Source organism: Cricetulus griseus (assembly GCF_003668045.3).
Source record: "Cricetulus griseus strain 17A/GY chromosome 1 unlocalized genomic scaffold, alternate assembly CriGri-PICRH-1.0 chr1_0, whole genome shotgun sequence".
Lineage (NCBI taxonomy): Eukaryota > Metazoa > Chordata > Mammalia > Rodentia > Cricetidae > Cricetulus > Cricetulus griseus.
In genome coordinates, this window is record NW_023276806.1 from 55233501 (window position 1) to 55245177 (window position 11677).

General features: G+C 45.2%; 1 long non-coding RNA gene across 1 annotated transcript; it reads left to right on the plus strand.

The window, feature by feature from the left end:
- The first annotated feature begins 836 nt into the window (after positions 1 to 836).
- LOC118239582 lies at positions 837 to 6305 on the plus strand. The gene is made up of 4 exons (XR_004772131.1): positions 837 to 1256; positions 1352 to 1436; positions 5378 to 5556; positions 5914 to 6305. It is a non-coding gene; the product is annotated as an uncharacterized LOC118239582 (long non-coding RNA).
- The last annotated feature ends 5372 nt before the right edge of the window (positions 6306 to 11677 follow it).

Genomic DNA, 11677 nt, shown 5'->3' on the forward strand with positions numbered 1-11677 from the left:
GAATAAAGTATGAGGAGTGAATAACTTTAATTGGAAATCTGGGAGCAGCCTCCCCACACTTGGCTGGGAACTCGTTAGCCCACATCTAGAAAACAGCTTCCTCTTATGGGCTACATCTTAAAAGGAACATAGGCAAATGGGACCACATTCCAGGGAGAATGGTCAGGGTGCTAAAATAGCTCAAAAATAAGTCATATGAGGAATGCTTTCAGGAACTGGGGTATGTAGTTCTTACAGAGAAGATGCAAAAAAAAATTCTCTTATCTAACAAGGCATAACTTTACTGTTCAGCTCTGGAGAGTAAGCCTAGAGCCTCTCACGAAGTCATTTTCTCAGCACCAAACATCACATTTAAAAGGCATTGGACTTGTCCTTTAAGTCCTAGAAGGATGGAATAGGAGTAGTGAGGAAGCTCTGGGCAGTCACCTCCGTGGGGGGATTCTGCAGTTAGTATGGAACATATAAACTGAACTGCCCCAGGAGACAGAAGGCCAGGCTAGGAAAGAGGCCACCTAAGCCCTTGGGGGGAATTTGACAGGCCCCTTGCAACTCCCTTCTACTCATACTCTAAATAGTGACTGAGGCAATGACTGGTCAGGACAAGCCCCTAATGTCATCAGTATCGAGAGCTTGCTCCTTGGAAAAGTGAGGCGAAGGCAATGTGTGGGGGCACTGCAACCAGCTCACAGCCACTGCATCCCCTAAAAGACCTGTGATACATGCAACCCAACCATCTTGTGGTTCACTGAAGCAGCAGCTGAGCCATCAGTATTGCAAAACAGTTGTGGTCAGACAGGAATTTGAAGTGATTCTATAGAAAAGGCTGAAAGGCTTGGAATTAGGAAAAGAAGCTGAAAAGAAAATTTCCCAGAGAGTAAGGCTGTGTTAGTCAGTCATTGGTTACTGTGACCAAATGCCTGAAAAAGGTAACATAAGAAAGGAAGGATTTGCTTTGGTTCACAAGAAGCTGTTAGTTTCAGAGGATTCCATCCATACTCACCCGATGCCATGCTTCTGGACCTGTGGTGAGGCAGAAGAGTGAAGGAGAAAGCTGCTCACCCCATAGCAGCCATGAAACAGAGCATTAGGGTGGGAAGGGGTGTAGCAGAGGCTCTACCTTCAGAAGTTCCACGTCTTCCAATGGCTTATTCAAAGTCTGAATCCATCAGTGGATTAGGTCAGTGCCCTCAGGGTCTTGTTAGCCTTGTGGCTAACTGTGCTTCCCAGGCACAGTCCCAGGGTCTGATCTCGTTGAAGTAAGTGTGTCATGGGGGTGGGGGATGGGCTTTGAGGTTTCAAAAGCCCATCCTAGGCTTTTAATCTCTCTTCCTCCCCCCCATCTTTGGATCAGGATATAGCTCTCAGCTACTTCTCCAGAACCATGCCTGCCTGCCACCATGCTCCCTGCCATGATAATGGACTAAGCTTCTTAAACTGTAAGTCAGCCCCCAGTTAAATGTTTTCTCTTATAAGAGTTGCATTGGTCACGTTGTCTGTTCACAGCAATGGAACAGTGACTAAAACAGAAGTTGGTACCAGGGAGTGGTATATTGTTGTCATGGACTTGGCCATCCTGTTTGTTGGAGGAATATGTAGTAAGACTTTGGAACTTTGGACTAGAAAAGCAGTTGAACACATGGGAAAACAGTGGTGCTGAGAGCAATATAAATTATGACGGCCCAGCTCAAGAAGTTTCAGAGGGGAAGAGTATTAGAGCTAGAGATGGTTCTTGTGACATTTTGGCAAAGGATGTGGCTGCTTTTTGCCCTTGTCCTAAAAGTCTGCCTGAGGCTGAAATGAAGAATTTTGGATTAATGCACTGATGAGGAAATTTCAAGACAGCCTAGTGTTGACTGTGTCCATGCTTATTAGTGGTCACTCTTTATCGTGGGGGGGTGGAGGGGTAGAGGAGGTAAGGGGGGAACTCAAGACAGGGTTTCTCTGTGTAGCTTTGGAGCCTGTCTTGGAACTCACTCTGTAGATCAGGCTGGCCTTGAACTCACAGAGATCTACTTGCCTCTGCCTCCCAAGTGCTGGGATCAAAGGTGTGTGCCACCACCACCTGGCAGTTGTAACTCTTATACAGACCTACAACAAAAAGGACCAAGATAGACAAAGAGAAATACAAAATGTACAGTTTAAGGAGAAAAGGAGCACCAGGAAGTGTAATGGAGCTAACTCCAGTGCTCAAGAAGATAAAAAGAAAAGCCGGATGCTAAGTGGAACAAAGGGGAGTGGAGACTTCAGAGAGCCCTCCCAGCTAAGCTTCCAACTTGAGAAAAGGAATCAAAAAAAGCTTAAGCAGTGAAGGAAAACAGCAACAACAGAAAACTGGTGTACATGTAATTAAAGGAGGGAACCAGGTTCCAGGCACATAAAGCAGTAGAACTTGGGAGTTTTGACCACCTGCTTCCAGCTTTAGAGTCAAGGATACAAGGAAGAGTGTGTGGAATCTCACTCCATGGCTGAGAAAAGCAGCTGAGGCCAGGTGTGTGTCAGAGGTGTTTCTGGATGGAGGCCTGGAGATGCCACTGAGTGAAGCTGTGGGGGTGAAGTCTGGATTGCCTTGGAAACCCCAAGATGTTGGAGATACCAGAACAGTGGGATGCCTGCTGTGGAGAACTGCTAACAGGGAGTGGAACCAGCCTAAGGAACAAATTCATTGCAGTCAACAAAGCTAAAAGGAGTTGGAGATCTGAAGAGCACTTTGACAGCAGACGTGGAGATGCAGAGTTTGGAGTTTGTGCTGCTGGTTTTGTCTTGCTTTGGTCCAGTGTTTTCTCACTATGTTCTCTTACTTCCCTTTTGGAATGGCAATGTATATTCTGTGCCATTATATGTTGGTAATATGTAATCTTTTTTATTTTGAGTTTGCATGGGATTACAGTTCAGAGTAACACCATGAGTCTCAGAAGAAACTTTGAATTTGGACTTATAAACAGAGTGGAGACTGTGATAGACTACGGGGACTTTTGAAGTTGGACTGAATATATTTTTTTCTCATTAAGATATAGCTACAAACCTATGGGAGCCAAGGAATGGAGTCTGGCAGTTTTAATGAGAATTGTTTTCTCTCATGTAAGAGTTGCGTTGCTCACAGTCTCTTCACAGCAATAGAACAATGACTAAGACACTGTCTCTAAAGGTTCAGAACACTTAAGAGAAGGCCAGAAGGCCATGACTAGAACCAACTGGACGGAGTACCTCTTGAGTACTCCACATACCCATCACTGGCTCCCTCCCCTAGAGAGGCAGCTATTCCTGTTTCTCTAGTAATATCAGCTCATCTCTACCAATGGTTGGATGGAAGTGCTCCATGTAGAATACTAAAGGGTTAAGCCAGATTGGTTGACCAAGTGGAGGGTAGCCTACCTCTGTGAAGGGAAAAGGTATCTGAGGTAAAGGAAGAGGCTCCAGGCTTCCCATCAGTCATGTCTTTTCTCAGAATACAGACAGCCAGGGCCAACAGCCCTGGGAGCCTGAGGCTGCTGAGGAGTCTGGCAGCTTTGCACCAGGGCCTCTCTTGTCTGAGCATATTTTCTCCCTCTTCAACATGATGGCAGTGCCATCAACAGAGGCCTGATATGTCACTAAAATATATTTATGAAGTCCCTTTTGATCCTTCTTTGCTCCTGCTGTGCAGTATCCAGTGCACTCTCAAAGAGTAGCTGTGGGTACCAATGGCTACATCACCATGACTGCTCTCTGCCCAGGCTTTAGTTGTACATGATTTGAATGTTGTTTTTTTCAACAAGTCATTTCCCATGAGGCTCTCTTTTTTATCCATCCTATCTGGAATAGGTACAGGCTCAATAAATATTGAATGGTTGACCTACAGATAAAACTGTCACATTTAGTGTCACCAGGTATTTGGCTGGCTCTGAAATTACCCCAAATGTCTGGTGTCCTGCTCTGTTAACAACATCCCTAACACAACATATCCACCTTGGCATGCAGGTGGAGATGTCCATTTTGATTTGCAGAGTTCCTCAGCTTTTGTCATTCTTCTCTCCAAGTTCCAATTCCAAGAAGACACAGACATTGGTAGCAAGGTCTCTTATTGTCTTCATTTTCTGAATTTTGTTAGAATATACATTAGTAAAAATGTAAAAACTAGGTGTGGTGGTTTGAATAAAAATGGCCCTCATAGGCTCATAGAGGATGGAATTATTGGGCGGTCTGGCCTTGTTGGAGGAAGTGTGTCACTGGGGATGGGTTTGGGGATTTCAAATGCTCAAGCCAGGCCCCGTGTCACTCTCTCTTTCTGCTTTCTGCCCATCCAGATGTAGTTCCATCCTCAGCACCATGTCTTCCTGCATGCCACCATGCTTCCCACCATGATGATAATGGACTAAACCTCTGAACCTAAAAGCCATGTCCAATTAAATGTTTTCCTTTATAAGAGTTGTCATGTTCGTGATGAATCTTCACAATAATAGAAACCCCAATTAAGATACAAAGCCACTAAATTACATCTTTCTAAGCAGAAAATATTAATACCAAGGTGTGATGTATAAGGAAGATGACTATAAAAGTAAGTACATGTGGGCTAGAGAGATGGCTAGGTGGTTAAGAACACAGAATGCTCTTCCAGAGGACCCAGCGCCTACATGAATGCTTACAGCCATCTGTAACTCTAGTTCTGGGAATTTGACACCTTCTTCTGATCTATGAGGGCACCACATGTGCACATGGTACTCAGACATACAGGCAAAAAACCACATGCATATTTTTTAAAGCATGCACATGGAAACTGGGTCACAGAATATTTGTTTGGAATGTTGTAAAGCCTTGGGTCAGATCAGGATGACAAAGATGATACATATGTGTGTGAGAGGAAGAAACTAGTAATTTTCATAAGTCATTCTACTTTGGGATCTCTATACCCCATTGAGGTCTCCTAGTAATGAAGGATATGGAGTCTGAACCTTGGCAAAGCTCCCAGTGATGGGACTGGGACACCAATCCAGCCACAAAACCTTCAATGCACAACCCGTCCTGCCTTCAAGATGTGTTGGGGCAATGGTGGCTCAGAGCAACAAGGTGGAAAGAGCCTGGGATCACATGCAAAGCTTTCTGCCACCCATCACTATATTGTCCAACCTGGCTTGGCATTTGCTATGTAGCCCAGACTAGACTTACTTGGGCTCTCCCTGCTTCTGCCTCTCAAGTACGGAGATTGCTGACATACACCCCACACGTAGCCTTGCAATTCTCCTTCCAACAGCACCTGTCTGATTTTCCTAATGGTGTCTCTGGTTTTCCTGAAAGACCAAGAGCCAGGAAAAAAATGGGAGAGAAGGTGGCACCTGTTTGAGAGGGCCACTCCCTCAGAGTCTAGTGACTAACTCAGTTTTTGTATGATGTTCCTCCCCAGGAATTTGCTATCAGAAAACTCAGGAGGGAGCTTCTTTCCTCAGGAACTGAGTAAAAACATCTGCAGAGTTCCACAACGGGCATTGTGCATTGGGGGACAAAGACCCTCTGTTGAGCTTGTCCGTGGCTTGGCTAAAGTACAACCAATCTGCCTCTGTAAGGAGGAGCAGCACCAGAGAGGTAAATGATGTGCTCTTCATCCTGTCACAGGCTCTAGGGAGAGTCGGTGAGAGCACAGAAGGGGGCATGCTCTGTGAATGGTTAAGTGAGCCTTGTAATAGAAGCCCATGGTCATATCTCCCAGGAGCCATCCTACCATTGCAGATCCATGTAGTGTACTGATTTGGCTGGTAATCATAGCCCTTTCTCGGGACCAAAATAATAAGAAACTGACCTAGGTCTGGCCAGTGGAGGTCCCCATTTTCTTGGCCATGGTGATTTGTCCAAGGAATAACCACGGATGCACACAGCCTGGGCCAGTGGGAGCTCTTCCTTGGGAAAAATGCTAGGCCTTTTCTTGCCTGCTTTGCCATTCAGGATGAAGTCAGCCAAGAGTTCTTTACAGCATGGGCTGTGCATGGAGCAAGAAGAATCCAGAGATGAAGAGGGTGCCTCTGACTTCTGTGGCTGAGACATGCTCAACCTCTGTCCTCCAGACACATAGTGCATTATGTTTGCTGTGTGAGCACATTTCCTCTTTGCAAACTAATCTGAGTTAGGCATTTGTCACCTGACACAAAATATTTCTAATTAAATAACTAGCATGCCATCATCCAAGAGTTTCCTTCAATATGAGGTTTGAAAGCCAGGAATGATGCTATTCGTACCCATTTAATCAAGAATGGACCTTCTGGCCTGAGGACATGGCTCAGTGGGTACAGTGCTGGCTAGGTAAACCTGAAGATTGGATCCCATATGAAAAGCCCACTGCTGGGGGAAGAAGGGGTGGGATGGGGCTGAACCAGACAGATCCTGGGGGCTGTGGGGCAGTCGAGTTGAAATGGTGAGTTCCAGGTTCAATGAGAGACTCTGACTAGAAAATGAGGGAGAAAGTGATGGGGGAAGATAACTGACATCAAACTCTGGCCACTACATGTACACACATGGGTATGCAAACCTCCCCTAACACACACACACACACACACACACACACACACACACACACACACACACNACACACACACACACACAGCTTCCCCTACACACATGGGCATGCAAACCTCCCCCACACACATATGGGCATGCACAGCACCTCCCCACATGGGCATGCACACCTGACCCCACCCCACATGGGCATGTACACCCCTCATACATGGGCATGCACACACACACACACACACACACACACACACACACACACACACACACACCATATAGATACATAGACACACAAAGAAACAAAGGAGAAAGGTGACCTTTCTTGGTGAGGAAAGGTTGTTCTTTTTGATCAACCATATGACTTCAAGGAAACACACACAGTAGTGAAGAAAAATCAAATGAAATCAACCAGCCAGTGAGTACAGCCTTGGCCACCCTGATGGTCACCGGAATTACAGTTTTTCCCAGAATACAAAGGTCCCTCCTCCAGAGCAGGCCACCCTCTGCTGGATACCTCTGATTCTTAGAAATGTATATCAATCTGATCTCTGTAACCATTTCCTTAGTATTTGTTTTTCCCCTTTCTGAAAACATAAAACTTCACCCTGCCATGCACCTCCACCACCCTGCACACTGCTTTTAAACAGATCTTTCCTTGGACATGGCCCAAGTCTTTTCTTCTCTCTGCCAGGGTGACAAGGCTACTAAACTATCACCTGACCTTTCCCTGGGCACCCACCAATGAGAACATGCCTCTTGTTAACCATGAACCACATTGCAACCACAGTTCTGTGCTACCAGGAAGGGACATACCAGACTGTCCATCAAGTTCAGTCCAGACTTGACCTCGTACAGATGGCACCTAAGCATCATTCTTTTTAAGTGACTTATTCAGGGAGATGAAAATAAAACAACAGTGGTCATGAAGGGCTGCTAACATGCCTTTTACCCATGGGGCTTATTATTATTATTGGTTTGGGTTGGTTTTTTAGCCTTATGTATTCAGAATACCATTTCAACATGCAGTTAACACAGAACTTCGAACAGATTGCACATGTGTTTTTGGTACAAAGTTTTGGGGCCCTACACAATGTTTTTTCAACTCAGATGTGTCCTTTTGAAACCAGGGAACCTCTGCCTCTGTCACTCAGACCAACTCAGCATGGCCCACAAGGCAGATAAGGTGAGCCAGTTGTGATTTTTCATCAGGCAATGTGGCTTACTTTCTGAAACCAGTGGTGGTTGTCATATTGATCTTGCCTTGTTTGTTGTGGTCCATTATCTTGTGGTTTTTGAGATACAGAGTCTGCCAATAAATATGTTTGCTCACAAATCAAGAGAGAAGGCTTGCCTCTCTGACTTTACTAAATTATTGATTAAAACAATTGGACAAACCAAGACTATATAGGAGGAAGGCCAAGGGCTTTCCACTGGATGAGGACTCAATGAGCCACTGAGCTGTGAATCCACCCATAGAGCACTTTGTTTGAGTGACATTTGTCCATCAGGGTCTATGATAAGTTTGCTGACCTCTAGAGCTGACCTAGTTAAGTACCAGTTGCTATAGGCCTTGCATTGAACTGATGGGTATGTTAGTTAAATGGGTGTTGATTTAAGTTTCTTGTCCCGCCAGGTCCTGCTGATGCTTCAGCCCCAAATGAACACACAGAGACTTATATTAATTATAAAACTGTTGGCTGATCACTAGAGCTTCTTACTGGCTAGCTCTGTTTTGATTATTAACCCATTTCTATTAATCTATGTATTTCCACATGGTCTGGCTTACCAGAGTCAGTCTACTCCTTTGTCGACTGACCACATGGTGACTGTCTTTGGCAGGCTCTCTCTGCCTACCTTTCCCAGAATTCTACTCATCCTAGTCCCACCTATCTTCCTGCCTCATTGGCCAGACAATGATTTATTCATCAAACCCATAAAAGAAACGTATATACAGAAGGATATCCCCCATCAAATGGATATGTGGTAGGCTCATTTTGTGGATGTCAGAGTTACATAAGATCAGAGGGGCACAGCAGCTCTGGGTGGCTGGAGTCATAGAGGCTTTAGGACGCTGCAGGAGGTAGTCAGCAGATAATCTACTCTGAATTTCCCCCAGAAGTCCCCACAAGCCATCTTTGCTAGATCTATTCATTGTGCATGCATGTACACAGTACTTACTCCCAGTGAGACACTAATACAAGCATAGAACTACAAAGACAGTCCTCTGCTCCAGGAATCAGGATCAACATGAGAGTCATCTTCAGACCTTCCTAGAGATACAGAGCTCCTGAGCCTGGGCAAGTGAAAAACTAAAAAGCTATGGTATGTTGGGATCTACTTACCTAGGAAGGATGGTGGCTGTTCCGATAGCTTTACTAACTTGACACATTCTAGATTCATCTGAGAGGACAGCCTTGGTTAAGGAATTACACAGCTCAAATTGTGCTGTGAACATGTCTGTTGCAACTGTCTTGATTGTTAATTGATATAGAAGGACCCAGCCCACTGCAGGTGACACCATTCCCTGGGCAAGGTGATCCTGGCCTATGTAAGAAAGCCAGCTAGCTAAGCATGAATGAGAGAAACAGAGAGCAGCATTCCTCCATGGTTTCTGCTTAAAGGTTTTGCTGCCCCAAGTTTCCTCAATTATTGACTAGAACCTATAACCTGAAATAATCTATTTCTTACCCTAAGTTGCTTTTGGACAGAGGTGTTTATGAGAGTAACAGAAAAGAAACTAGGACAGTGCCTGAGGGTCTGCAATACAGCAAGAGGCAGAGCTTTGACCAAGGAGTCAAGATGCCCCAGAGCCCTGGGCAAGCACTTGGTGAGAGCCCAGGGAAGCTGAGGTCTTCCGTGGGAAGATTTTAACACTGGGGCTTGGATTCTGCTCAGAAGCCTTTCACATTAAACCCCCGCACCCAGAATCCTGCACTTCTCAGAAATGCTACAAGGAGTTACTGCCAACTCAACCACTTAAAATATTAGAAACTCACCCGCCATCTTAATGTATTTGCAGAGCCACTGTCCCTTCCTAGGCCCTGGAGGGAGTCTGTTCCATGTTTCTGCCTCCTTTCTGCTGGTGCCTGCTGCCCATTCTTGGCAATCCTCGGCTTGTAGCCCCATCCATCCAGTCTCAGTTTATGTCTTTACATTGCCTTCTCCCTATCTGTCCTTCCACCCCCACACTTTGCTGTTAGGAGAACACCCCTCCTGCTTTTATATTATATGGCTCTTGAATAACCCAGAATGATTTCAACCAGGAGCCTTAGTTTAATTGCACCAGAAAAGGCCCTTTTTTCAATAAAACTCATTCACAAATTCCAAGTGTTGGGATGTGTGCATCTGTCTCTCAGGATTATGACTTAACCCACTAAGAATCCACTTCAGCCAAATCTTCATCCTGACTCCATTCTAGCAGAAATGAGGGAGGGGAATACAGGGATGACCTTTGCCTTGAAAACATTATGAGTCATTTCCTAAGATCCCGTGTATCAGATTGAGAATGTAGAATTCAAAAATCCCACCAGTATATTAGCCATTTGGAATATAGCAAATGTCTTGCTGGCTCAGTTCTATCCATATACGCTGTTGCATTTGATGTGCTTATGCCTCAAAACTAATACTTCCACCTTATTGAGGAGGAAACGGAGTCTAGTTTGACCCAGATTCCCAGTCCATGGGCCACAGAGTTGGAGCCCAAGTCCAGGTTGCCTCCAGGAAGTCTGAGATCTTCCCACAGAGTTGTGAAAGGAGTGGTGCTGGACTGAGGAAGTAGTATCCTTGTATAGCACCCATGGGCCTAGGCTTGACCCCTACCATAGAGAACAACAACAGAAGGAAAAGGAAGAGATGGTGCTTGCCTTTGCTCCTTCCTGCCATGACTTCTAAGTCATTTTTGTCCTCAACTATAGGACCTCATGCCCTTGGATGCCTTTGCCTGACACCACACGTGAGACTGTGTGGGCTGACCCCTCTCGTTGCTTCCTAGTTTCCTAACTCAATAAATTATGCTAATGAGACCAAAATACTTCAAACACAGCAAATTCCCAATTCTATTTTAAACTTGGTGGAGATGATGCTTTAATGGAAAATGAATACAAAGTCTATTTAATGAACAGGCTGGCCAAAAGACAAGCTACTTTTATCATTATGAAATGTTAATGGCGCAAGCACTATCTTGGAGGCACTGAGCTAGGAAACCCACAGGACAGCACCATATGATAGCTTCCCTGGTGCCATGGTGCAGAGTTTGTAGCTGATAGATAGTGGAACACTGCTCAAGTTCCTGCTCACAGGCTTTGGACCTACTGCTAGGGAGCCTGCATGAGACCTACCTAGGCCTCTACACAAGTATGACAGTTGTGTAACTTGGTCTATTTGTGGGATTCCTAGCAGTGGGATCAGGGTCTGTCCCTAACACTTGAGCTGGCTTTTGAGGACCTATTCCCCATAATGGGTTGTCTCACCCAGCCTTAATACAAGTATTTTCCTTATAAGAGTTGCCATGGTCATGGTGTCTCTTCACAGCAATAGAAAACCCTAACTAAGACAGCCCTTCTGGGTATTAGGAGTATGATATATTTTTTATGCCACTTCTTTTCCTTTGCAGGGATCTTAAATTTCAGCCAGAGAAGTAGCGTCACTAACATGAACTGACTTGAAGTTAACTATTTCTCCAACAGCCTCAACCTCCTGACTTTTGTAAGAATCACACGCTTTGGGAATTCAGTTAAGAGCCTGTAGACACAGGTGAGATGACAGGTTCAGGAGAGGGAGCAGGGAACAGCAAGAGAAGCAGAGGTGAGAGGGTGAGCACAAGGGAGAGCGGGTGTAAGTCCATGGCTAGGTGGATGGGAATTAAGCACACATGGGCCTGGAGAGCGAGAGCGAGGGAAGGGATGCTCCCCTTCTCTCTGGGTGACTTCCTATCTATTCTGCATTCTCTCAAAACATGGGTATTTTTGGTTTGGTTAATTTTTAGAGATAGGGTCTCCCTCTACAGCCCACACTGGTCTCCTACCACATGTGTCAATATGCTTGGCTTACAAATGTGTTGTCAATTTCAAAAATGATTTACACTTACAAAAAGCTGAACCAATGAAAGATGTTTCTTCCCAAAATATGGATCTGTGGCAGGAAATGGCTCAACAGTTTAGGGGACTTGCTACCATCCCAGCCGACTGGACTTTGCTTCCCAGCA